The sequence below is a fragment of the Canis lupus genome, chromosome 10 (assembly GCF_003254725.2).
Source record: "Canis lupus dingo isolate Sandy chromosome 10, ASM325472v2, whole genome shotgun sequence".
NCBI lineage: Eukaryota > Metazoa > Chordata > Mammalia > Carnivora > Canidae > Canis > Canis lupus.
The window spans coordinates 29,402,323-29,430,086 of record NC_064252.1 but is presented as its reverse complement, the minus strand read 5'-3'; the positions used below and the strand labels follow the sequence as shown (position 1 = coordinate 29,430,086).

At 51.5% G+C, this 27,764-nt stretch overlaps 1 long non-coding RNA gene across 5 annotated transcripts; it reads right to left on the bottom strand.

The window, feature by feature from the left end:
- Positions 1-7,573: 7,573 nt before the first annotated feature.
- LOC112668757 (uncharacterized) lies at positions 7,574-21,994 on the bottom strand. 5 transcript variants are annotated; one of them, XR_007413760.1, is made up of 6 exons: positions 21,459-21,994; positions 20,330-20,403; positions 19,229-19,400; positions 18,822-18,947; positions 10,661-14,507; positions 7,574-8,158 (listed from the first exon to the last, which is right to left on the bottom strand). It is a non-coding gene; the product is annotated as an uncharacterized LOC112668757 (long non-coding RNA). The 5 variants fall into 5 exon arrangements; XR_007413761.1 differs by lacking the exon at positions 18,822-18,947 and having other exon boundaries at positions 10,661-14,042; positions 14,174-14,507; positions 21,459-21,993; XR_004803377.2 differs by lacking the exon at positions 18,822-18,947 and having other exon boundaries at positions 10,661-10,816; positions 14,174-14,507; positions 21,459-21,975.
- Positions 21,995-27,764: the final 5,770 nt, after the last annotated feature.

Below are 27,764 nucleotides of genomic sequence, written 5' to 3'. Positions count from 1 at the left end.
GCTGCCCATTTTTTGGAATTACTCATCCGGCGCCGGCTCTTCATTGGCAATGAAAATTGAGCCACCGTCCTGGCTGTTTTGTACACAGGGCCTGGATCTGAACCACGTACTAAATAAAGGCTGGAACAAAATGTACCACATTTCCAACCCCGAATGCATCTCAGAGCTGACGATAATATATATGTTTTTTTATTTTTATTTTTTTATTTTTACCAAACTACAAAGTGCACATGATTTTCTCTCGAACACCCGGGGAAGCAGCTGAAGCTCGCAGCCAGATGTAACGGGCAGAGCTCAGACCCGGAGCGGGGCGGGCTCTGGGACCCCTAGTCCCGTCGCCCTGCGAGCCTGTGATCTCACCAGTAGAATGAGGTGCGCATCCGCCCGCCCCCCAGCTCGCAGGTGGGGTGGGGCCGTCGGATGTGAAAGTGCACGGCAAGCTGAGCAGTGCTGGATGAACAGGAGGTTCACTTCACTTCTCTAGCCCAACGGAGGCACGACTCAAAAGCCGGGACCTGGCGGCACGCACCTGCGCTCGCAGCCTCGGTGGGGCGGTGAAGCCTGGCGGGGCGGTGGAGCCCCACTCGCCGCCCGACGCCCCGGCCAATGGGCTGGCGCGCCGTGGGGGGCGGCGCCCTCTCCTCCAATCAGCTGCGACCGGGGCCTCACGTGACATCAGGCCACGCCCTCGGCCACGCCCCGAGGTTCCGTAGTCCCGGGGCAGGTGCTGCTCTCGTGTCCATTTTACAGATGCGGAGTCTGAGGCCCCGAGACGTGACCTCGCCACTGACCCAGCGCGGGTGCAATGCGGATTCGTGATCCGAGCGCTGGGCCTTACGCCTTCTCGTTCCACCCTCTTGCTCATCGGCGGGGCTTAGCAGGGGGCCGGGCACGTAATAAGCATGCTGTATGTTTGCCAAGTGAGAGTTTAGGAATAATAACGTTTATTCGACAGGCTTATTATGAAAATTAAGAAAGTTAGATCAGTGAAAGCATCTGGCACAGACCCTAGGACTGAATGGTGGGGAATAAATATTGATTTAACTCATTCGTGGACCATTCATTCTTCCTCCCTCGTGGGCTGGGGCCGTTGCTCCTGGCAAACGTGGGAAGAAGGTAAACCCTGTCTTCCCTCCGTCAGCCCTGCATCCTGCAGATCGCCTGGCGGTTAGAGACCTGGTGCTTTCTTCCCCTTTCCCCTCTGCGGATCCCCAACATCCTCCTCGGACCCTCGTCCCTCCTCTACCAGGGGACCTTCCCCACCCTCCCTCTCCGCAGGCCTCACTTGTCTTTCCCTCTCCTGTGTTTTGCTCACACCTGACCCCCTCCTGGTAGGCTTCCTGTCCAGCCTTCAAGGGTCTTTTCTTCCAAGGAGAAATCACCTGTCCCACTCACTGTCCTCCCCCCCTCTGGGGGGGGGGGGCTTAATGAGCACCTCTCTTATGTCACTTTGCATTCGGGATGCTACTATGGATTGTCCTAAAAAGCCCATGGATAGTGGGGTGTGGCTGGGCGGTTCCTCACTGGCTGTGAGCTGGGCAAGTCAGGTGTCTTCCGGGAGCACCTGTGTCCTCACCACTTCTCAGGGCTGCTGTGAAGGTGACATCAAAGGATTAAATTAGGATCAATTATAACTGTTAGGTCCCTTATACCTACGGTGACAAATGTCAGGCCTGAAAGGGACTTTCAAGGAATATATAGGATCCAGTGCATTCCAAAGTGCTGTCTCGCTAAGTGGAATGCAGTTTCCCTCGGGTTAAGCAGGAGGGCGGTGTGAGTGCTCTGGGGGAGATGGGCCTGGAGCTGCGCCCACCCGGCACCTCCCCCACCCCCGCCTCCACCCCCGCGGGCCCCAAGGCACCTCCTGAGAGCCTCCTGGGCGCCCAGTGCTGTTAGGAGGCCTCTCCGGGAAAAGGCACCTAATCACCGTGACCGTCCAGAGCTAGAACATTTCCACTCCCTTCAAATTTCTCTCTCGCCTCTTTACAGTCAGCCCCTCTTCCTACTGCCGGCCCCTGGAAAGCCCTAATTTGAACAAAAGGTTTGATTCCCGGCCACGTCCATACAGTTTTGTTTCTTCCAGAATGTCCCAGGCAGGTAATCGTGCTGTGATTAGCCTTTCACTTAACCTGTGGCGTTTGACCTCCACTCTGTGTTGCCGTGTGTGTCCCGATGTGCTCCTGGGACACATGTGTTCCTGGGACACATTATTGCCGAGTAATCCTGTGGATTGCCTGTGGATTCCACCATAGGGCAGAATTTATTGATCCATTTGCCACTTGATGGACACTTGGGTTGTTTTCAGTGTTTGGTTGTTACGAATAAAGCTGCTATGAACATCCACATAAAAGTCTTTGTGTGGAGACACGGTGCCATTTCTCTTACATAAATACCTGAGTGTGGGATTGTTGGGTCAGACGGGGAGTCTATGTTTAACTTTATAACAAACGGCCAAACTGGAATCGCCTTTTGGTAAGTGAACCGTGTTCCTTTGTCTGTGACCATGTGACTCTCGGATTTACGAGGGTTGCTTTGTACTTTCGTTGAGTGAATTATAGCTTCCCATGCTGTCTCTCTCAAGGACATTTGCATTTTAACCAAAAAGTCAACTGTTCCATTCAAACAAACACTCCCCCAAAACCATAAGCCAAGGGATTAGATTCTTGCACCAGGAGGAGATGTTTTCTGGGAACTAGCGGGTAGGAGGTGATCACTGGAGGCAGGGTGAGGTGGGGTTGCCATGGGGGATGCCAGTGAGCCATGTGTCTGCCTAGAACTATGGGCAGGTGCATCCCCTGTGTATCTGACATCAGAATTCTGCAGAGGAGGGTGACCAGCGAGGAAAAGGTGCCAGAGAGAAAGGGGCTTCCAGAATGGTCCTCCCCTCTTACACCAGCCCTTGCTCGCTATGCTCAGATCCCAAGGTTCTCCTTCTCAGACTCCACTTCTGCCACCAGGTACAAAACGAACAGCTTTTAGACAAAAGAGTGATGGAGGAGGGCTCCCCAGGGGACGATCTCTCCTGTCCCAGAGCCTCTTCCTGCATTTGAACCCTGACAGAATCGGAGCAGGATGGGCTGTAAAAAGAATTCTCGTTTTGGTTTGTGCGTGTCTTTTGACTCCATCCCCTTCTCTGCACCTGCAGAGCCCAGTTCCCAGCTCCCAGACGATGATTCACTGACCTGCTGACGTCTACTCTTGGCCCATCAGCCCGTTTTCCACAGCAGCCGGAGGAGCCACTTAATTCACCGAGTTTTGCTCTATTTATCCATCGATAGAGCTCTCTACCCAAATCAAGAAACACGTGGTTCAAAATGTAAAAGGTACAAAAGGATGTGCAGAGAAAAGTCTCCTTGCCCTGCTTCCTCCAGCCACCCAGCTTCCCTCTCGGAAGACAATTCAAGTGCCTGTTTCTTACAAATGCTTCCAGGGTGTTCTGTGTGTAGATGCATATGTAGACGTGCACATATTTATTCTCTTGCTGTGTTTGTTTCACGCAGACGGCAGCCTACGATAAACACTGTTTACCACGGGAGGCTTCCCAGAGGAGGAAGTTTTCAGGCCAAGATCTATAGGATGAAGGGGTTCACCAGGTGAAGAGGGGGCGACATTCCAGGCGAAAGGAGCAGCCCGAAAGGTGGGCAGACGAGCCAAGAAACTGCAGGAGGCCTGGGGGTCTACTCCTCTGAGTGGGAAGGAGAGATTTTCGGAGCAGGGGTGGGGCAGGGGAGTCATACAGACCGGGCCTGAGCCTGAGGCTTCCTGGACTTGGTATTTTATCCTCAGAGAAGTGGGAAGCCACCAAATGGCTGTCCACAGGCAGATAAGATGATCACTGTTGCACTGTGAGAAATCTCTCCGAAGTTTGGAGGCAACCTGAATATCCATCGATGAGAGACCAAGTAAGCAAATTATAGTACATCCATACAATGGGAAACTTGACACTATTTTTATTTTTATGTAATTATGTACTTATTTATTTATTGAGAGAGAGTGAGAGAGAGAGCAGGGCGATGGGCAGAGGGAGAGGGAGAGAGAATCCACACCCAGCATGGAGCCCAATGCAGGGGCTCGATCCCACGACCCTGAGATCATGACCTGAGCTGAAATCAAGAGTCTGACGCTTAGCAGACTGAGCCACCCAGGTGCCCCATCTTTTGCTATTTTTAAAAAGAGTGAGGGGTGGGGGTGACTCTTCATCCCTTCACGCACATGGAGGGCACAGTCTCTGGCTCTGCTATCCTTGAGCACCAGCGCACACAGCCAGGGCTGCAGGTGCAGCCCACGAATGGAGCCACATTTCCACTCCCCCGTGCTCCCCCCACCTTCCCAGCCCTTCAAATCATTCTCATCTTCCCTTCAGCTCCGATGTTTCTGTGTGATTCTGGGAGTTCCCTCCTTGGATTTCTTCTACTGAAGGAGCTTTGTCTGTTAAGTACAAATGTCTCTTAGCAACATCTTGTAGCTCATCTCTTCATGGAAGGTATCTCTCTAATGATCAAAGGTCTATTTTTACAGACTTTTTCCTTCTCAGGATTGCAAGAATAGCGTTCCTGTCTCATATCAGTGTTTTCACTCACTCTAATCCTGTGTGGTGGCTATGAAATATCCCCATTTTATTGATGAAGGACTACAGAGACAGGCCTGGCTGTGTTGGCACTAGAGCGTGGCCAGCCTCGGGGTGAGTCCTGGTCCAAACCAAGCCTGATGCGCTCATCCCCCTTTGCCAGTGATTGGTGGAGGGGTGCACATGGACCTGGTTCTGGCCAATGAGATGTAGAGAGAGGGTTTTCCTCCCTCTAGCTCTAGAAGAGAGGGCTACCCCTAGAGAAGGCAAACCTTTTTTTTAAATTAGTTTTAATTTTTAAAAAATTTCAAAAGCTTTTCATTTTAATTCCAGTACCTCTAACATACCATGTTTTATTAGTTTCAGGCGTCCCATACAGTGATTCAACACTTCCATACATCATCAGGCGCTCATCACGGTAAGTGCACTCTTGAATTCCCAGCACCTGTTTCACCCATCGCCACCTGCCCTCTGGTGACCATCGGTCTGTTCTCTATAGTTAAGAGCCTGTTTCTTGGTTTGCTTCTCTCTCTTTTTTCCCTTTGCTCATGTGTTTTGTTTCTTAAACTGTACATACAAGTGACATCATACAGTATTTGTCTTTCTCTGACAAATAATATTTCTCTGTAAATAATGCTGCAGTAAACATAGGGTGCACATATCCTTTTGACTTAGTATTTTTGTGACAGCCTCTTAAGATTTATTTTTTGTTTTTTTAAAATTTGTATTGGGAGCTCCTTCTAGCTTTAGATGCTATTTGTAAGGACTTGATATCCTGAGCTGTGGCAACCATTTTATGATGTGAGGCAATAAGCTTGAGGCCGAAGTCGAAATGCTCAGAATGGCAGGGCGGAGAGCCTGGATCCTTGTTGACATGGCTGAGGCAGGGGCCCAACACCCTTGGACTACCCCCTTAACTTTACTTATTTGTTAAGTAAACACTAATGTCCTGACTGACAGCTGAGGGGCCATTGACCTTGATTTTCTTTAACTTGAAACTGAAAGCATTTGTTACTGATGCCCTCACTGACCTCTCTGCAATGCCTGTGCCTTGGGATATTGCCATAGGAATCGCAGACACGAGGTATAGGAGAGGAGCATTGACCTGGGAGCCAGCCGAGAGCGTGGGCCCCAGGCCCTCCTCCACCCCTAATTAGCCATTTGGCTCAGGGCAAAGTCACCCCCTTCTCGCTCTCTGGTTCTCTCTTCTTAGTAAAATGAGGGGTTGCATTACATCTGGGGCATCTACTAACAGGGACTCACAAGCCCTCCGAGCCACACAGGATTGCTGAGCTTTTACCACTCATGGAGATGAGTGTCGGGGGGCCAGGCTCAGCTCAGTGGTGAGTGTTTGGAGGTGACTCTGAGGAGTCAGACGGCCTGAGTCTTTACTCATCCCTCTTCCTCATTTGTCAGCAATCCTTCATCGTGCCCCAGTTTCAGGGCGTATTTTTAGTGGAAATAAACTTGAACAGCTCAGGATGACACAATTTGTTCAGGGGGTTTGGCATCATCTGCTGGCGGAACCAGGCTGGGGAGCCGGGCACGTGGCGGTGGCAAATCCCACTGACCCAGCAGGTCGGGCCAGTGGGCTGATTAGGGAAATCATCAAATTTTGCCATAAAAACAAAAAGCCTCCAGTGGCTGCAAGCCTGGGTGTGATGAGTGTATTTGGCCTGAGACCCAGAATCAAGCCTGCAAGGTATTTACCAGCGAGCTGGGGAAACAGAGCTGCTATTTGAAACCCCATTTGCTTCTAAATTCGGGGCTGAATCTTGCTTGCATTTTGCTGAGCACGTTGATAAGTTTGGAAAAGCGTGTTTAGGAGTGGGCAACCAGGGAAGGGTGGGGGGAGTTTAAATCCTCTGGCCTAAATAAAGGAGGAGGATTTTGTTTCTAGAGCCACAGAGAAGGTACAATGTCATAGACACTGTTGGTGACCTGCACAGACCCCCTTTGCAGGACTGGTTCACCGGGCTGTGGATGCTGACTTACCCTTAAGCTGAGAACTACCTCCCACCCACAGAAGCCCGGGAGGCCACCCCGCCTGCCCTCAGCCGAAGAATGACCAAGGCAGAGGTCTAAAAGCCACCCCTCGACCCCCAGCTCAAAGCATGGTAAATCTGTGGTGCCCTCCTCTCCAGGGCTCCCCAGGGGCCGGGTGTGCGAAGCCTCCACTGAACCCACACCTCGGGGCCACCTCTTCTCCCCCATCTGCTTCCCTCCCTCCCCTACAAGTCCTCCTCTAGGTGCTCCCTCAACAGGTCATTTGCACAAGGTTGCTTGTTTCTCAGATGCTGCTTCTACGAAACCAGAAAGAGGGCTAGACAAAGCCCCTTGCAATGGGCAGAATGGCCAGGGCCAAAGCCTTTGAAGCACACGAATGTCCAACATTCCATTTGAACCACTGCCCCTTAGGTGGGCGGATACAGGAAAAGAGTTGTTTCAAACTCTTGCTGGGATGTAACCTCTTAGTTCATCCACTTCGATCTCAAGCATAGCCTGTCACACACAGGAATGCCCTGCAAGAATGGATTTGTGTGCATACGTGAATGTGCAAGCACAAAACGCAGGGTAAGGGGTTGGGCTTCCCAGTTGAATTGACCCAAGACAGAGACAGAACACACAGGACAAGGAGGCGAATAGGAAATGTAATTCACTCAGCAGAAACAGAAGCCGGAGGTGGCCATGAGACTGTACATTCTCCAGAAATTTGCATAAATATTGGGGAGGGCTTGGGAGCTCCTTGGGGGGTAGACTGGATCAGGTCATAAGTGGCAGAAAGACTCCAACTGGGGTGGAGGAGACTACCAGGTATATACCCGACACTCATCCTCTCTTCCGTCCTATTGGGTGGACCAATAACAGAGCATTGATCCACCCTGGACACAATGTGCCCAGTTAAAGGAATACATTTTTCCAGAGAAGTTGGGTGGCCAAGGAGATGTAGAAAAAACATTTTTTAAAGTATTTTATTTATTTATTCATGAGAGACAGAGAGAGAGAGAGAGAGAGAGAGAGAGAGAGAGAGAGATTGAGAGAGAGACAGAGAGGCAGAGACACAGGCAGAGGGAGAAGCAGGCTCTGTGCAGGGAGCCCAATGTGGAACTCGATCCCAGGTCCCAGGATCAGGCCCTGGTCTAAAGGCAGTGCTAAACCACTGAGCCACCCAAGCTCCCCCAAAACATTTGTTTTTTGAGTGGAACTGCTCAGAAGTATCCTTAGGAAGAGAACAGCCTTCTTGTCTTTTCCTTCTTCCTTCTCCTTCTTGCTTGGAACATAGTTGTGATGACTGGATCTCCAGCTGCCATCCAGGGCCATGATTTGACCCTGAGGGTATAAGCCACACACCGAGGATGGCAGAGCAGAAAAACCCAAGGTTCTTGAGTCTCTGAAGACCTCATGGAGGTGTCATGTCAGCCCCATGTGGTTTAAACAACTGAAATTAGAGCTCTAGTATTCTCGGCTGCACCCAGTTCCTGAGGAAGGTAGGCTTCCATCAGTAGAGCCTTTGCCAGGTACTCACTCCCTTTCTCAGGATTGTCCTTGTTCACTACCATGTTTTCCTTGGAGGCAACTTTGGGAAGCAGCCTAGTGAAAGGGAAAGAACATGAGCTGTGTGGTCAGACCAAATTGGGTTTGGAGGTTAGATCTCCTAGTTCCCACCTATCTGCCTTTTGACAGGTCAGTCTCCTTGATTGTCATTCATTCTGTAAAATGGGTATAATAACGTTTTCCTATGTCCCCAGATTCCTGTCCATTAAGTGGAGCTGCAGGTTTGCTGTAGGGATCATAGGGGATCACATATGTAGAGGGCACCCAGCTTATGGCCTGGCGCATAGTAGGCCCTTCCATTGTCTGCCTTGATGAAGTTTGAATGAAACAGACTGACAACCCTGAATGAAAACTGTGTTCAGACCATGGGGCTTGGGGTTGGGGGTTGGGTTAAGCTGAGTGCTTTTTTTTTTTTTTTTTTTTTTTTTTTTTTTTTTAAATTTTTTTTTTATTTATTTATGATAGTCAGAGAGAGAGAGAGAGAGAGAGAGAGAGGCAGAGACATAGGCAGAGGGAGAAGCAGGCTCCATGCACCGGGAGCCCGACGTGGGATTCGATCCTGGGTCTCCAGGATCGCGCCCTGGGCCAAAGGCAGGCGCCAAACCGCTGCGCCACCCAGGGATCCCCAAGCTGAGTGCTTTTTAAGATCCTTTTGGTTTTAACATGACGAGCACCAGAGCAGTGGGGTGGAGTCAGGAAGAGAAGGTGGGGACTGATTTTTTCCTCCCTTCACACCTTAAATATGGCTCCCGTGTTTCTGTGTTCAGTGGCTGATGTTAAAAAAGCCACAATAACTGGAGAATTCTCCCTTATGGCTCCAGGTGGCTGGGCCGCAAATGCACACCCCTCAGCTGGCGGCACCCTGAGTGTGCTGATGGAAAGTAGGGGACTGCCCTTCTCCGAGGAAGGGGTGTGGGGAAGCCCAAGGGTTGTAGCCAACCCTTGGGTTTCTTCTAGGTCTGCCCGGGTTCAGGGGGTCTCCATGTGTTCCCCTCCTCTTGAGTTAATAACAGCAGGGTGGGACCGTGTCAAATCCTTATCATGACAGCAAAGACTTATACAGTGCTAGACATACATGATGCTTTATGAGTATGAATCCATTTAATCCACAATAATCTGCTGAAATAGGCTCTGCCATTATTCCCATTTTATTCCCATTTTCTTGGGTCAATCAACCAAGAGTGGCAGTGACTCACCCAGAGTCACCACGTCTGAGTGTGGCAGGTGGCTCCCGAGTGGCCCTCCTTCCTGGCCTTCGTGCTGTCCTCTTGCAGAACTAGAAGGGGCGCTCTGGAGAGTATGCACCGTAGGTAGGGGGAGCAGGCTGGGTGAGCCTCCCTTCCCAGGTAACTTGCTCAGCTAATAAGCTCAGCCAAAGGTCAGACTTGGGAATAGTCAAGTCACCCCCCACCCCATTTCTTTGGGCTGCCGCATGGCAGGCACACAGACCGCCTCCCATCAGTGCAGCACGGCCTGTTTCCCTTCCAGCGCTGGCTCTGATGCCCATCCTTCACCCCTGCCCAGAGGTAGGAGCTGCTGTGTGTGTAGGGTCGCTGGAAAACATGGGTCTTGAAACCCTGGAAGGGTGTGCAGGAGCGGAGGTGCAGAGGTTGGTGGTGGTGGTTGGAGTGGGGGATGCTCACTTACCTGGGGGGAGGTTCTTGGTTGCAGAAGGGGCTGTGGCTTATGGGGTGCGCAGCTCTTTGCTGCAGTTGTGGGGCTTTCAGTCCAGCTGCTCCCACCCAATATTTACCAGTAGCACCCCATCATGGGACAACACAGATGTCCTCACGTATTTCTAAGTGTGCCCTGGGGTTGGGGTGGGGACAGAGGACCAGTGACCTGAGACCTACGCTTGTTAAGTGACGTAGGGAAGAATTGTCAGGAATTGCGATCTTTCTCCTCCTCTGTCTCGATCTCTCTCTGCCTTCTTTTTTGCCCATAGGGTTCAATGTTGCAACTCCACTGGGGATGCCTGCTGTCACCTCCACATATAATAAAAAGGAACATTTATTTTACTTCCAAGGACAAATCTGAACATTCTGTGCAGTTTTATGATATTTTTGTTTTATTACTTTTTAAAGATATTTTTAAAAGTGTTTTTTTTTAATTTTAATTATTCATGAGAGACACACAGAGAGAGGCAGAGACACAGGCAGAGGGAGAAACAGGCTCCATGCAGAGAGCTTGATGTGGGACTTGATCCCAGGATCCCAGGATCACACCCTGAGCTGAAGGCAGATGTTCACCCACTGAGCCACCCAGGTGTCCTTATTTTTTAAAGATTTTATTTATTTATTTATTTATTTATTTATTTATTTATTTATTTGAAACAGAGAGAGAGAGAACATGAGCAGTTGGGGGGGAGGGGCAGAGGGAGAAGCAGACACCCCGCTGAGCAGGGAGCCCGATGTGGCGCTGGATCCAGGATCCAAGATCATGACCTGAGCCGAAGGCAGATGCTTAACCAACTGAGCCACCTAGACGCCCCTATGATATTTTTATATTTAAGTAAAATATAAAAATAAAATAACTTACGTTGTTCTTAAGTAAGAACAACTGTTCTGAGTGTCAAAGAACACACCAGCTTACTTCACACGATTCCACACATGCTCTGGTTTGGTCTTCGGTCCACATGTTGTTTGTCATGCTGAGAGTCATTTCTGCACTGGCATTTGGGATGGGAATGAGCGCCTACAAACAAAATAATTTCACCAGTCGAGTTCGAAGCAAATACCCTGAACTATGTGGTGTAAATTGAACACTTGGTTCCGGAGTCCTACTACAGAGTGCTTCTCAAACGTGAGTGTGCATCGGACTCAGCGGGAGGGCTTGTCAGAGCCGATTGCTGTGCCCACCCCATGGCTTCGGATTCTGTAGGTGTGAGGTGGGGCTCGTGAATCTACATTTCTAACAAGCTTCCAAGCGATGCTGGTACTGCTGGTCTAGGGACCACATCGTCCTCCCAGCAACCACACTAGCCTGACCATGAGGTCTCTTCCCTGTCAGTAATGTAAACACTGGGTACTTAACGTATGTCTTCATTTCAACACATGGTTCATTCACTCATTGGACAAATAATCACAGAACAGCTACTGTATGTCAAGGACTAGGCACTGAGGAGTTGGCAGTGGAGAAACCAAAGCCCCTGACATCAGCTAACATCCTAGTGGGAGAGGATGGCAAGTCAGAGAGCAAATTAGAAACATAGCAAGTGGGCAGCCTGGGTGGCTCAGAGGTTTAGCACCGCCTTCGGCCCAGGGTGTGATCCTGGAGACCCGGGATCGAGTTGCATGTTGGGCTCCCTGCATGGAACCTGCTGCTCCCTCTGCCTGTGTCTCTGCCTCTCTCTCTCTGTTTGTCTCTCATAAATAAATAAAATCTTAAAAAAAGAAATAGCAAAGTGACAGGCAGTGATAAGTGCTGGGAGGAAAAGAATAAAGCAGGGATAGCTGGTGCAGCATGCTGGGAGGGGCTACTTTAGAAACGATGGCCAGCAAAGAACTTTTTAAAGAGGTGACGTTTGCAGAACCTCAAACAAAAAGAATGTGAGCCATGCAGACTTCTAGGGGAAGAGCATTCCAGGCAGAGGGAACAGACGGACAGAGGCCCGGGGAGAGGGACACGTCTGGTGTGTTCAGGGGCCAGCCGGGACGTCCGCAGGGCTGGAAGAAAGGAGCAAGGAGGAGAGAGGGAGAAAAGAGGGCAGAAAGTGGGCGGGGCTGGCACACGGAGGGGCTGCAAGGACGTTTTAGTTGATGGAGGAAGGGAGCCACTGGAGACTGTGACACAATCTGATTTCTGTTTTAAAAGGAGCGCCCTGGCCACCGTAAGGGGCATAGAGTGCAGAGGGCCAAGGGCAGAGACAGGGAGACCAGGTTCTGCCACTCAGCAAAGAAATGGTGGTGGCTGGGCCAGGGCCGGAGGGGGCTAGGCAACGGAGGTGGTGACGAGTGGACAGATTTGGGGGGGATTTAGGTGGACAGAGCCAGTGGGGCAGTGGGGTTTGCTGACAACTTGAACCTGAGGAAGGAAGAGCCAGATTGGAGACAAGGGCCACCTGCAGGTTTTTAGCTGGGGCAGCCAGGGAAATGGTGGTCATTCAGGAGTGCTTCACGGGGGCTCATCCCTGGAAAGGCCACCAGGGAAAGAGACAGTGACAAGGACATGACGCCTGCCCTCCGTATCTCACATCTAGTAAAATACTCCATAAACATCGAGGGTCCAGATAAGATGACTCCCCAGAGCAGGGGCAGTTCCATGTGGGCCCCCTTTGTCAGTTTATCTGATTAGAGATATCCCTTTCTGGGCTCTGCTGGGAACAGGTGTCATGGGAGAAGCTGCCTTGGCAGCTGGTCGGGCATCTCCGCGGGTTAGAGATGTCCGGTTTATAAACTTGCTAGAATTGGAAAGAACCGAAGAAATTAGTGGAGGAGAAACCAAATAGCATTCCAGATGAACTCTGTAAAGTTTTCCTCAAATCACTCAGCATCTGTAGAGCTGATTACAGCCCCTGTGTCATAGGTACGGTGTGCTCTAACGGATTAGCAGTCTGTAGCCAGAGGCAGCCAGAGGCGGTTGTTCATCTTATTTTTTAAGATTTTATTTATTTTAAGAAAAGGATTTTATTTATTTGGGAGAGAGAGAGAGCGCGCGCACATGAGTGGGGGAGAAGCAGACTTCCCACCGGGCAGGGACCCCGATGCAGGGCTCCATCCCAGGACCCTGAGATCATGACCTGAGCCCAAGGCAGACGCGTAACCGCCTGAGCCACCCAGGCACCCTGGTGTTTTAGTCTGGATTATTCACGGGGGTCTAGCTGGCAGGAGAAGGGATGGGGGCCTCAGATTTTCTTGGCATTTTTTTCTAGTAGTCAGTTATTTCTATGTAATTCAAATATCAGATGGAGCCTGCCTACGTCTACCCCTTGAGAGCTACAAAAATACCAGTATGAACTCCCCAGTCCCATGCCCCGTGGAAGTTGAAAACAAAATTTCTGCAAACTTGAGGTAAAGGTAGACTCCTGTCATCAAAATCACTGCTCTCTCCCAGCTGTCGTGTCCCTAGTATTCGGCTTTGTCTCACCCCAAACCGATGGGACATGAAGCTCCTTGGTCCTCCATTACTTCCCACTGTCACCTGGTGAGAGGCCAGGGTTCCGTACTGACTGGTCTTCTCGTGGAGTCTTTTCCAGGATGCACGGTCCAGCAAACGAAGGTAGTTTAAAAATAACTCCAGTTCCTATTTTCCTCTTTCCGATCAAACTGAAGAGGAACTCAGTCAGATGTCAGAATTTCATTTCTCAAGACTCTTCGCCTTGACAGTTCTTGCAAACATTCCCGTGTGCCTCTACGCTTTATCACCTGCCAAACCTCTCCAGGCTTCTCTCGAATCTTCCCCCTGCTCTTTGGCTTCCAGAGTCCCTGTTCCTTTATTTCTGACCATTCTTCAAATTAAGTATTGCAAAAGGCCATAAAATATGATGGAGCAGACCGGTGAAACTTGCACTGCAGGGCATGCGTGTGCGTGTGGTAGAGGCAAACTTTGCTCATGGTTTTTATACCCACCCCCTTTCCCTAATGTGCCTACTAAAGCACTAAAGATAATTTTCTCTGTGCACGTAACCTCTCCCCTCTCCTGCCGCACTCACATGAAGCCGTCATTAGGGTGGAACGCTTTGCTGGAGATCTGCTGGGAGGAGGCAACAGGCAGAAAGCCAGGGTTTCCATCACAGAAATGCAAAAAAAACTTTAAAATCACATGAGGCATCTAGGCTCTTAAAAGACCTTTCGGCCACCTGCCACATTAGCCTGTCTTGACCCACTTGGATGGCATCTCTCTATCACCTGTCCAGTATCTCTCCTCCCAGGAACAAAAACCGTGGCTTTTCCATTCCTCGTCTTTTGTAAAACAGTTTAGCCTGTTGGCGAAGGGGTTGAAAGCATGGGCACTGGAGTTAGTCTGCCTGGGTTTGCATCTTGCCTCTGGAAAGAGTTTTGTGACAACCCGCCCTTAGTTCCTTCATCTGCAAAATGCAACTAGGACTCTTACCTTCCTCAGAGTTGTTGGGAGGATCCACTTGTCATCGTCTCTTTTTTTTTTTCTTTCAAGATTTTATTTATTTATTCCTGAGAGACACACAGAGAGGCAGAGACACAGGCAGAGGGAGAAGCAGGCTCCCTGCGGGGAGCCCAATGCAGGACTCGATCCCAGGACCCCAGGATCATGCCCTGAGCCGAAGGCAGATGCTCACCCACTGAGCCACCCAGGTGCCCCAGTAATTGACTCTTAAAGTACTTAGAGAAGCATCCGTTGTAAAGCGGTCCTTGAATGAAGCACCAGCTCTTATGATTTGGTTTTCTGGGTTCTTGGGCTCACGTGACACCTGTTAACAGAGAGACTTGTCAAAGTCTTTTTTGAACAAAGGTCATTGCGTCCCCAAGAAAGATTTTGGTACCACCTGTGAAGGCTGTTTCACCTTGTTGCTTCTGTAAAGGGCTTTGGGTTCAAATCCTGACTCTGATTTTCTAGCTTTGTGGCCTCAGGCAGATCCTTTAACCTCTGTGAGTCTCAGTTTCCTCATCGTTGAGATGGGGATGAAAGCAGGACCAATTTGCTGTGATTGTTGGGATTAAGGGAGATTGTATGTGACGCTTCTATGATAAGAATGACATATCGAACACCCATTGGGTACTGGGTGCTTTTCTATGTATTAATTCTCTGCGCAGTGAACAGTACCCAGGACATGGTCAAGTGTTACTGCAGTTAGCCCCAAAGAGCTGTGGAATGGTGGTTCCTTGGAAGGACAGGTGCACCCAGTACTATATAGTTAGAGCAAGGGGAGCAAGGAACAAGGTGAACTCAGGGATTGGGCAAGGTCCCTGGGGGCTGAGAAGTCTCCCCAAGGGATAGGGATGGAGTCCTTGAGTTGGGGCTCCTCCCTAACCAGGGAGGATTTGAACAGGAGAAACTGTGGAAGGACCTTCGGAGGGGGTGGGGTGCAGGAGCAAAGGGGCCAGTGAGATGCTGGCCCTTTGGCACCCCCACACCCTTCTGATTCAGTTCGACCCACCGACAGGTAGCGGAGCCAGGGTTCTCATAGGGGCGTGTGAGAGCCCAGAGTGGAATGGAGGGCTGCAGAAGGTGCCCTGCCTGGGAGAGGTGTTTGGATTTCAATGTCATCATCAGTAATGATAACGAAGCAGTAAGAATGAGCATTGTTCGTCCTGCTCTGAGATACCAAGCTCGCTGTCCTGGGACTGGGTTCTTTTCTTTCTCCCATTTTCCAAATGAATGAGCTTAAGCCCAGAGAGCAGAGGCCACACCTCAAATCAGTGCCAAGATATGGACTGACACTCAGGTCCCCCAGGCCAAGCCCCAGGCTGCATCATCCTGGTGTCCCAGGCAGCCTGTGTGGTGACCCCCTGGTCCTCTCCCAAGATGGAGCTGTGCCCAAGTCTTGGCCCCACGCCCTCCTTTCTGTCTCTCCCCAGCTCCCCCTTCACATTCTTAGGACATCCGCACCCCCTGGTGGGGTGAGGTCATCCGTGGGGTGGAGCTTAGTGGCCTTTGTGGGGCCAAGGGTCCCTGGGCCCCTCCCCCTACCTTCCTGGTCTGGATGGGAGAGGCAAGGTGGGGGGGGGTGGAGAGAAGCTTCTCTACGGAGGGAGGGGACGTACCTCTCCACCCTGGGTTTGGCATGTTATGTTCGGGGAATGAGAAACCCAGCGTTGCTATGGAAACTGCCATCCCTGCTCCCTTTGTCAGTCTCTGTGGGAAGTTCCCGCGTGTAAGGGTGGGGGAGGTGTGCAAGGAGCACTCCCGCTGAGCAGGGTGCTCCAGAGCAGGAGAGCTGGCCCTGGGGGTGGGGGATACAGGGGCAGGTGGCAGCTGGGATGGGGTCTCCCAGTGGCCTCGGCTGCAGGGCCTCTGACTTGAGGGTGAAGGGCAGCCGTGGAGCTCAGCTTGCTTCTCTGGAACAATCCTACTGATGGTCACTCACATTTGAAAGGCAAAGAATGGTTTGCAAAACCCCATTGCGTGGGCTCTGGAAAGAGCTTGGGACCTATAGTGGCTGAGACTCAGGCTTGAATACTTGCACAGCTGGCTTCCCCATGCCTTAGTTTCTCCATATCTACAAGACGTGCCGAGTGACAGCAGCCTCATAGAGTGGTTACATGGGGCCGTGACTCCATGCACCTGTCCTGTGCCTGGTGTCCCATGCCCAGAGGAGGCATCAAATTAAGTGGGGTCTCCCTTCTCACCTGACCTGATTCGGGCTGGTAGTATGAGCCCTGCTTTACAGATGAGGAGACTGAGGCCCAAGGAAGGAAGGGGCTCACAGTCCCCAGGGAGTTGGGTCAGGGCCGTTCCCCACAGTCCCTCTGGTTCTCGGCTGCTAACTGGAGCTGACCTTAATTGCTGGGCATGTGACCTGCGGGGTTCCGGCTACCTGAACCACATCGGAAGCCCCAATCCCTCTTGACTCTCTCATCAGAGGGACCAGGCCTGTGGCAGAAGCAACTCTCCTTTGGCTTTAAATATTAAAACAGAATAAAATGCTTTGCTTTCTCTGTGGAAGCAGAAGATGGGGGTGGGGGGGAAAAAACAACCCTCCAAGTCCCAACACCAACACCCTCCCTCCCTGCCAGCACCCCTCTTAGCTCCCAGAACAGAAAGGAGCCTTCCAGGTGATTTGTTAGCTCTTTCTGGGGCAGAAAAAGGTGGAAAACTAATTTTAACTTCTCAGGGATTTTTTTTTTTAGCCTTTGTTTTTCAGACCTGGGGTAGGAGGACATCAGGTGCCCCCTGAGTCTCAGAGTCAAGGGAAGATTTATAGAAGGTGGTAATTTTTGCTTCCACCAGACAGGTCCTACAGATCGCAGGGTAGAGATGCCAAGAAGGCCAGGGTCCTGTGGTGCCCACCTTCTCCCCTCCCCAGAAAAGCTCCTGCTCATTCCTCCCCCAAATCCAAGGAAAGTATCACCCAGGGAATTAGGCGGAAGCCAGATGTGTGAATTTGTGAACCTCAGATTTGCTGTGTGGCCTCAGGCAAGCACTTCACCTCTCTGGGCCTCAGGTGCCTCATCTGTTGCAAGGGGATGGTAACTGCTGTCTCACCCACCTCCCAGGGTAGCCATGGAGGCTCAAAGCGGTGCTGGGCTGATTTCTTGGCTCCAGCTTTAAGAGGGAAATACCAAAACTGGAGAAGTTCCTACAGTGATTGGAATGGGGCAGGGACCCCCCAGTCCACCCGCTGGAGAAAGAGGAACCAAGAGATCAGGCTCTGTTTTTTGTGCCCAGCCCAGTGCTCGACACATGCAGGGTCTCTAATGCACATGTATGAATGACAATCAATGAGGGTTCCCACTGGGGAGGGTGACAAAGGTCAGCCTGGAGAAGAGTTTCATGGGCAATTGGCTAATTGGTCTCCAAGCAGAGGAAAAGCTGTCATGTGGCATGTGGAAGAGATGCTTAGAGACAGATCCTAGGGGCAATTTCAATTCCATTCGAGGGCCATGGGCTAGCAGTGGGGGAAATGAGCTACTCTTACTCCCAAATTTTTTTTTGTTTTTGTTTTTTTTTTTGTTTTTTTTTTTTTTTTTATGTAGGCTCCACGCCCAACATGGGGCTTGAACTCATGATCTGGAGAGGAAGAGCCCCATGCTCTACAGACTGAGCTAGCAGGTACCCCTTGGAAATGAGCTCCTATTAAGTGTTTGTAATGTGTCAGGGAACTGATAGAAACTGGTAGGCTTTACTGAGCCCCAGCCGGGAGGTTGTAAAGGTTCTCCTGAACTCCCACGAGTGCTGGCGCCAGTACCCCTGCAGCAGGCACCCCCACCCCTGCAGCAGGCATCCCCCACCCCCTGCAGCAGGCAGGGCTTATGCAACCAGGTGAGCTGAATGCATCTCCTACCACCGCCACCACCCGGCTAAGGCCTCCGGGCTGGCCTGTCTCCCACACCCCGATGCCCTGGTCACCCGAAGAGACAGGCGTGTGTGTATCCAGAACGAGGCCTGGAGAGTGACCGAGGCCAGTGCTGTCTCGGCTGCAGGTGTCTGTTCCTGCTGAATAAATCATTATCAGGGCCCTTCAAGCATCTTCCCCCAGAGGAGCGCTCTCTGCCTCCCAGATGCTATCTCCCGCCCTGCCCCCGCAGGAAGCCAGGTGGCACTTACGTGCCCCTTCTTCAACAGATGGTGAGCAGGGGCGAGCCCTCCACCTGCTCAGGCTTACGTTTCTCAAGCTGGAATCAGCCCCTCCAGCGGTCCCCATGAAGCCCAGCTGACTGCCGCTCTGCCCTGCCTCGCCCTGCTCAGAAGCCCCCACCCACCCCCACCCTCACCCCGCTCCCTAAGCACCTGCTGGAGGTGGCCTCCCTGCACCTGCCGCTCCCCAGAAGACACTCTGCTAGAGTCACCCCAGCATTCTTAAATGCTCTGTGTGGGTCCACCTCCATGGCTTTGCTCACGCTGTCCTCTCCCACAGGGGTCTCCCTTCCCACCTCGATGGTGCACCCCAGTTCCTGGCCATGCTGAGGGCTGTACCCGCAGGGCTGGGTTTTGTCACCTGGACCCCATGTGCTGTTGGTCACGCTGACTCCAAGCCTCTCCAGGGCAGTGCCCGTGTCCCCAGTGTTTTACGCAGGGTGGGCACACGGGCCCCTCCGCACACTCTGTGCTATTGCCTGCTCACCTGCTTGTCCTCCCCTGGACCCAAAGTTCCAGAAGGCCAGGGATGTGTCCCTGTTGTCCACCAGTGTCTATTTCTACCTTGTTTGTATTCTTAGGGCCTGGAGCAGAGTCTAGTCTACCCTCGCTCCTGTAAGAAAGAAAGAAACCAAGAAAGAAAGAAACAAAGAAAGACAAAGAAATAATGTCTTGAAAGCTGGATCTCTCCAGACGCCTCCAATTCATCGAATCTCTATTTTAGAAACCCTCGAGCTGGCGTATCTTCCTATTATTATCTATTCTACCTTGTGTCAGGATCTTGTCTAAAATGCCTGGGGAGCACTTTTAACTCAATTCCAGAAGAGATGGTTTATACCTGACACAGATGAGTAAATAACTCTCAGATCATCTACTGTGGCCCCCGTTACGCACCTTGGCACAGCCATCACGCTGACGTGGCGGTCGCTGCGCTGCGCCTGTCATCCCATTTGTAAGATGACCTTTGCAGGCCATACATTTTTATGCAGAGAAATTCAGTTCAAGTTTGTAACTGACTCTGGCTATCACATGTCTCTGAATATTCTTCGGCCAAAAGTAACAAAATCTGAGGGGACCAGATAAGAAAGATGAAGGATTAATTACTCATCTTGGTTGAGTGTTGCTGGCGGGCTGGGCTCATTCGCTGGAGGCAGTGGGGGGGGGGGGCAGGGCAGAAACCCAGCGGGGGACAGAGAGGACCCCAGGCGGCAGAGAAGCAGGGAGGGAAGAAATGATCTGGACAGGACAGCATGCAGGACGTCTTGCTCCCCCACCAGCAGGAACCTGGCTTTCTGGAGCCCCCTGGGGGGGGGGGGTGACAGCAAGAGCAACCCTAGTGTGCTTTGCTCCCCTCTGCCACTCGTATGTCATGTTTCCACCTTCCCCAGACCTTCCACATCCCTCATGTCATCCAGTCGCCCAATCTCAGACTGCAAGAGGGCACACAGGTCACCTGCATGGGCTCAAACCTTTGTATTCTCCCCGGAGATGCTCATCCCACCTGTGCCGGCCCGGGGCCAGTGACAGGCAGCAGCTCGCTGTCCACGAGGTACCCCGTGCCAGCCTCGATGGTCAGAGGGTGTGCCGCGGTGCGAAGCGAGCCTGGGGGCATTGCAGCCAGATCTTGGAGTTCTGGCTTTAAGCAGCTCTGTGACTCTGAGTCATGTACCTGCTGCATCTGGGCCTCTGCCCCCCGGGGGCTGGGATGCAGGGCTGCAGGGGTGTGTTTACCAGGGTGGGGGACAGAGCATCACAGCGGTTAGGAGTGCAGGCTTCCCAGTATGCAGAGCGGGACTCGAGGGCTGGCACTGCCATTTTCAAGCTGGGTCACCTTGGGCATATGGCATGAGCTTCCGTTTTCCCATCTGGTGGAGGGGGTAGTGACAGCACCTCTCATGGGATCATCATGTGGACTAAATGAAGCCCAGGAGCTCGGGACCAAGGGAAGGTAATGATACCGGTCATCGCTGACAGAGCACTTTAGGGAACGCGTACCGTTTGCCAGGCTCTGTTCTAGGACGGACGGACGTCTGTATAAATGGCCATACGCCGTGATCCGAGGGCTACTCCTGAGTTGAAGAATGTTATTAGCCCTAGTTCACAGACATACAGAGATGGGACGTAACTCTCCCAGGATCCCACGGCTGGCTGGCGGCAGGGTCGGGATTCGAACGCAGGCTGTGTGGCTCCAGACACTGGGTCCTCGCCCTAACCTTTACAGCCTCTCAGCAGGGTCAGGGCGGCCGTGTCCTAGCCATCGCAGCAGACCTGCCCCCCACCAACACCCTGCGGACCCCTCTCGCGTTGTGTGTGCTTGCCCGTGCCCACATCTGTGTGCATACGTGTGCCTGCCGCGTGCTCGCACGCCGGGGCTGCACCGTGTTTTCATAAATCCAAATTGGCGTTACGTTAACAGTGACTAAGTAATAGTAAATCATCACTGATAGAACCCAGCCGGGGTTGGCATGTCATGCTACAGTTTTCCGAAACCTGCTCACGTCCATAAAAACATGGTCTGTTGGTCTCATCATAGTCCTGGGTGGTAAAGGGGACAGGTGGTAGGTGGTTCAGAGAAGGGTCACCCAGCTGGCTAACGACACAACAAGGAGAAGCCAAATCCCCTAAGGGCCCTCATTCACGGTCTCTCATTCTCTGCCCTTAGGGGTGTGGTGTGTGCTGGTCCAGGGCAGCCTAACAATTTTTAACACTTCTAATTTAATGCTAATTTTGTTTTTTAAACTGGTTTTATTTGATATAACGATTTGAGAGGAACCTGGGAGCCCAGAAGCTAGTGAAGGGTTAAGATTTGTCATCTAATGTGATTAGTCAAAGTCTGAGTTCTCACCGTGCCCAACGCAACCTAACGCCGCTTCCCATCTTCTCTGGATGTGTGGCCGTGAAGGCTGAGGTTGGCCGCTGCCGGCAGGCACCGCCGCAGCCCAGCCCAGCCATTCAGTTTTCCCTAATGCTGATAACCTTTTTTATTATATATATTTTTTAAATCTAAGCTCTTTGCAGGCGTGATCTCTGTGACTTGCGACAACCTGCTAAGTGGCTATTAATATTATCCCCCATTTTGCAGATGGGGAAACCGAGGCCCAGAGAGGCTCGGCAGTGTACTTACAGTTAAAGGCGGGAAGTAGTGGTGCTGAGATCCACACCCAGGCTGTCTGGGGGAGTCACCGTCTCTGTGCGGTGGCCCCACTCTCCTGCAGCTTCTTTGCCAGCAGGGCTCCTCCTCTGCTGCCAGGACCCCAGTGGGGGAGGACCGTGGCGCTGGGAGGTGGAAGGGAAGGGAGGGGGAGCCTGGCTTGCAGCAGTGGCCACCCAAGGCCAGGGCAACTGGGCAGTTAACCTGCACGAGGCTCCCCACCAGGCTGCTCTCTCCAGCTCCTCATCACAGTCCTTAATTACGTGCTCACAGCGGTTCCCAAGCGGAGGGCGAGAAGGAAGGGTGGCAGAGCCAGCATCCAGATGGCCCTTCTGGCGAGCGTGGGCTTCATCTGGTCTTTATGTAAGAGTCGCTCTGCTTCCCAGATTGCCTTTGAGGCAGACGTTTAAACACTTGTTTTGTGTTTATGATACAGAGGAAGAAATTAAAAGGCCCCCAGGGGAAAAGGAGAAAGAAAAAAAAAAAAAAAAACCAACAACCCAGAAGTGATTCTGGGGGCTTGTCAGGCAGAATAGAGAGAGAAACCAGGTCTGGGACTGGTTTCAAGAGAATGACAAGCAGGTGGCTTCCCTGGGTGTGGGTGGTGAGATCCAGGAAGGAGGGTGAGCACCATTCTGGTGACAAAACGCGGCAAGAAATGACCAGTGCTTGAGGGCCTGATGTGTGCTAAGCACCGCAGTAGACTTTATATGTTGTCTCTAATTCTCTCAGCATCCCTGCTTTACAGATGCAGAAACTGAGGCCAGGGAGGCTCAGTGTCTTGGCCAGCATTAGGTTGCCTGAGAGCTAACCTTCGCCTGGGACTTCTAGACGTTTTCACGTGGAACACTTTCCTACACTGTCCCCCACTCAGTCCCTCGTCCTGCAGAAAACCTCCCCAGAAAACCCAGCCCAGGAGTGTGAGCCCCTCCTCCCCGAGTTTCCCATCCTCACGGCTCCTGAACAGGATCTCTAACTTCATCTGACCTTCGGTTGCTCTGGAGCTCAGGTTCCTCGAATCTGTTGGGAGAGGCCTTCGCAGCTATCACTCCAAGCCACCATTGGGTTTTTAGGTTCTCCCCAAGGCACCCTGACCTCTGCTTGGACATTTGCACGAACAGGGAGGGAACCCCTTGCCCTTTTGGGCAAAGGTGGTGGTTTGGCACTTCTCTGTTACAGAATCTCCTACCAAGGCTTTTCCTTTCTCATCTACACCCTTCATGTGGAGGTTGCAAGGATATACAATCACCATCTCTTTCCCGATGAGGATGCTGGGCGTTCACCCAAGGTCACATAGCGAGCTGGGACTGAGCAGGAGCTAGAACTGGCCCGGCCCCTGGCCGGGTGCACCTCGCTCTGTCTGCCTAGCCTCGGTGATGAGCCAGGACCCCCGGGAGGAAGGGGCTGGAGGGATCACAGGACTCGTGGGGAGGGGGGGGGCAGTGAGTGTGGAGATGGAGCTAGGGGCAGAGGCTCTCTGGATGTTGCTAGAACAAGCCAGTTTTCGTTCTGGTCTTTTATGAGCCTGTATATCCTTGTAGACACCGTGGTCAAAATTGACGGTTACAAGACAGAAACAAAGCAAATGGATCTATTTCCGTTGTTTTTTGTTATATAACCAACCATCCTAAAACTTGGTGGCTTAAAATAACAATGGTTTTATGATTTCTTGTGCTTCTCTGGGAGGTAGGGTCACAGCCGGACACGCATGCAGACATTCTGCTGATGGCTGGAAGGTCCTAGAAGGGCCACATCAGTTCCCCCTCCATGTGGCCTTTCCACCTGGTCTCTGCCTCCTGTAGGACGGCTTGGATTTCCTTACCACACGGTAGCTGGATTTGGGGAGAGCGAAAGTGAAAGCTTCTGGGTCCTTTGAGGCCCAGGCTGGAACTGGCACCATGTCACTTCCGCCACATTCTGTTGGTCAAAGCGAGTCATGGTGTATCCGGGACTCCACCTCTTAATGAGAGGACTCGGGGGTGGGCCATATTTGCAGACAAACTCCCACAGGAAGTTGATAGGGATGAGGGAACGTGGAAGGGAATTAAGATGGGATTTGCACAAATTTGAGCTATGCACAAATTTCTGGAAGCATATTTGGTGCATACAGCGAGGCTCACCGTCCATCCGCATGGGGCTGGACCTGGGGGGGTCTGGCAGCTGCCTCTGCCTCTCTTCCACTACCCTGCTTTCCCCTTCATCAAACAACCCATCGGCAGGAGACCACTAAAGTGAAAAAGAAATACACCAAGGCCACAGTCATTACCATCCTGGAACATTGGATTCTATTTCTGGCAGATCTGAGGTAGTTGGCAAACCTCTACCCCCTGCTTCCCTGGCTCAGCACTCGGAGGTAATGAGCCCACTGTATTATGTGGCATTAGCAGAAGTGCCAGGTGCCGACCGAGAGAGGAAGCAGAGTCCCCGTGCTCTGCGAGCATCAGCATGGCCTGGCGCAGGGGGTTCCGCTCTGGGCCCAGGGGAAGGCAACTCGCCTCGATCGAGTGCCCACTGTGTGCCAAGTGCTGCCAGGCATGTCTGGCCCCTGCTTCTCCTCTGAGCCTCCTCTTGTGCGATTTTCCCTCTTCCCACTTCCACGTCGATCTGGGTGTGTATTTTAGTTCTTCAAATGGGCCACTCGTTCACGCGTTCTCTCCCTGGCTTTTGCGTACTGTGTCTTCTGCCTGAAACACGCTTTCCCTGGTTGACTCCAGGCAAACTCCTCCACTCAGGATCCCTGCCTCCTCTGCTAGATTTAGGCTCCTAGTCCAGTGGTCTCCGAGCGTTTGTTGAATGACTGGATGATGGAATGGATGAGTCTTCACCACAGCCTCCTTGACAGATGAGACAACTGAGGCACAGAGAGAACTACCTTGTCCCTGAGCGGAATGAGGTGAGAGACAGAGCCAGACGGCTTGGTGGCCAAGCTTGTACCCTTTCTACCACAGCTGGCTCGTAAGGGCAAATGCAGGTGTGGCCAGTGGTGACAGGGAGGGGCAGAAGGTGAAAGTGAGAATCCCATTGCTCAGAGACAGTAGTGCCAGAGACGCAAGTGGACTCTGGAGCCAGGCTGCTGAGCTGCGCGGCGTTTGGCTGAGCCCCTGTGGCCTGGTCTCCCTCAGTCTCTCTCGAATTGAGGGTTTACAGGCACCTTCTCTGTAGACAAGAGCTGCCAGACCAGCAGCCCAGTTGGCTGTCGGAATCTGGAAAATTGTGCTAACCCCTAGGGTCTTTGACACCCCCTGGGGAGAAGGGCCCAGGGTAGATTCCAGGTCGGAATCAGGAGGTGTTGATCCCAGAGGTGCAGTCAGAATGCTGCACTGGAGATGACTTCCTACCATGGAGAGAGCACTGATTTTAGAGTCCCACACAGATTCAGGATCCCAGCTCCACCAATAAGAGCTGAGTGACCTTGGCCCACTTAACCTCTCTGAGCCTCAGTTTCCTTATCTGGGAAACAGGGATAAGATACTCTTCATAGGGTTATTGAGAAGGTCAAATGAGTTAATTGGTGCATCAAGCTTAGAGCAGGACCAGCCTCCCTGACCCGAGCTTGGCATAAAGGAAACGGTTGACAAATATTAGGCTAGAAGATCTGTTGTTCTCCCGTTGCCGTTGAACCTCTCCTGCCTCTCAGCTGCTCTTCCATGTAACGTTTTTGCTCTGCATGCTTCCTGGGGCTGTAGGAAGCTTAAATATGATGAAGGATGAAGAAGACACCTGTAGAGCCTTGTCCAAGGGGCAAGGCTAAAACAAGTTGTGTTCCCTTTATGTCTCCATCTGGACCACACCAGGTCAAGGCCAAGGGCCTGATAAACATCCAGAGAGGAGCAGAAATTTCATTGGCTTGGGAGATGGTTATGGTGGTGGTGATGGTGATGATGGTGGTGGTGATGGTGATGATGATGAGGATGGAGGTGATGATGTAGTTGGAGATGATGGAGGTGGAGATGATGACAATGATGTTGGATGGATACATGGATGGATGGATGAGCATATCCAGGCCAAGCTTTAAGAAGATGATAAGATATCATTAAAAGATAAGGACTACTTGTTTCAAGGACTCATGTGTTTTTCAGTCCAGGCTCCGCCCTTACTAGTCAAGTGACTTTGGACAAATCACTGCACATCTCTGAGCTTCAGTTCCCTCCCCTGTACAATGGGAACAAACTACTGCCCTGCGTACTTAACGGGGAGCACCCATGGAGATCGTGCCATGATCGTTTTCACGCACATGAGCAGCTGTGGTTGCTGCTGTATGGGAGAGTCAACCCTACCCAAGGCGGTCACTGCTGTCAAGCAAATTGACTCCAGCGCAAGTTCTGTTGCTTCTTTGCCCAGGCATCTTTGAGCCAATGAGGTCCTTCCCAGCCTCCTCACCTACAAATGAGGCTAATCGTGCTACCCTCTCATAGGGTGGTGGCCTGACTAAAATGGGTTCTTGTAGTTACACGGGCCAACCCAGTACCTGAGAGAAGTAGGGACTTTAGGAATGGTTCTTATTATGATTGAAAGCCTGTGGTCCATTCTGGCTATTTCTTTCCTGGCTACACCATTAGCCTGGGTAGATCTGCTGTATGATCATGTTTTCCTGGTCATCACTGCTCCCTGCAAAACTATCTTGTGGCACATTCTTCAAGGACTAGATGAGGTCACAAGGGGCTGCCCTGTATGGTTGTGCAGGTTGCTCACTGGCTCAAGGGCTCTTAGCTAAGGAAATTCAGCTTATTCTCCTCCCCTTCCCCTGCCCACCAAAGCTGTGAGCCTTAGAGAAGTTCTGCTTCTTCCCGAAAGAAGCAACTTTCCTCATTTGTATAAAAATTAGTGCTAGGGGGTGCCTGGGTAGCTCAGTCAATTAAGCACCTGCCTTTGGCTCAGGTCATAATCCCGGAGTCCTGGGATAGAGCCCCATGTCATTGGGCTTCCTGCTCAGCTGGGAGCCTGCTTCTCCCTCTCCTTCTGCCACTCCCCCTGTTGTGCTCTCTTTCTTTCTCTCAAATAAATAAAAAAATCTTAAACAAAAACAAAAACAACCAGAGCTACAAAGCACTGGAGTCACCTATAGTGGGAAAGATTGGGCCACATGACGGCTAATTAGGTTTTACCAATTCTAATCTGCTAATCAGTGCTTCTCAAACTTTGGCATGCACCAGAATTACTGGGAGGGCTAGCTAAAACCCAGATGGTTAGACCTTGCCTCAGATCTTCCCATTCAGTGGGTCTGGGGTGACACCTGTATTTCTTTTTTTTTAATTATTTTTTTAAGATTTTATTTGTTTTAACACATACACACACACAGAGCACAAGCAGGGGGAGAGGCAGAGGGAGAAGCAGACTCCCTCCTGAGCGGGGAGTGCGGTATGGGGATCGATCTCAGGACCCTGGGATAAAGACCTGAGCCAAAAGCAGATGCTTAATCAACTGAGCCATCCAGGACCCATATTTCTAACAAGTTCTGGATAGTGCTAATGCTGCTGGTCCAGGGACCAAACTTTGAGAACCACTGCTCTACCACTGAGCAAACCAGGCTGCACATTAGAATCACCTGGGAGAGCTTTAAACAGTGTGGGTATCAAGCCTAACACCAGAGCAATTAAATCAGTGCCTCTGAGCAGGAGCCTGGGCTTTGTTATCATCTAAGCCTCCCCCAGGGTGATTTTTATGCTCTGCCAGGGATAGGAACCACTGTTCTAGAAAAGCAGCCGGGGATGTGACAGGACGTGGATTGGGCTAACTCATTATTTCCCTTTGGAGAAATGTCTTTCAGATCCCTCCCACTAGCGGCCTGGCTCTGAACAGCCTCCTTGAGCCTCAGTTTCCCCTTCTGTAAGTGGGGCTGTTAGGAGAACTAAATGGAACTCTGCCTCACTGTGTCTGCCCTCCCTTCCTCTTGTTTCCAAGGAGAGCTTGTGCATCGCTTCTGCTCTGCGGCTGTTGAGCTGCACACAATTCAATAAGCATTTATTAAAAACTCACAACGTGTAAGATGCTGCCCTTAATGATGTGAGACTACAAAGATGAATCAGGCTCTGTCCCCACTGCAAGGAGCTTACGTGTTAATGGGGATGATGAGGCATGTGTCCAAAATGTAAGGAGGATGTGACACAGGCCATAAAGGAAGTAATCATGGTGAAGGCTACTGTATGCAAGGGCCCCAGTGTGAGGCACTTTATAGTATATTTTAATCCTCCCAACAATGCATAAGATAGTCACTATAACACCCACTTTACAGGTAAAGAAACTGAGGCTGTAAAGGAATGGTTTGGGTTTGTTTTTATT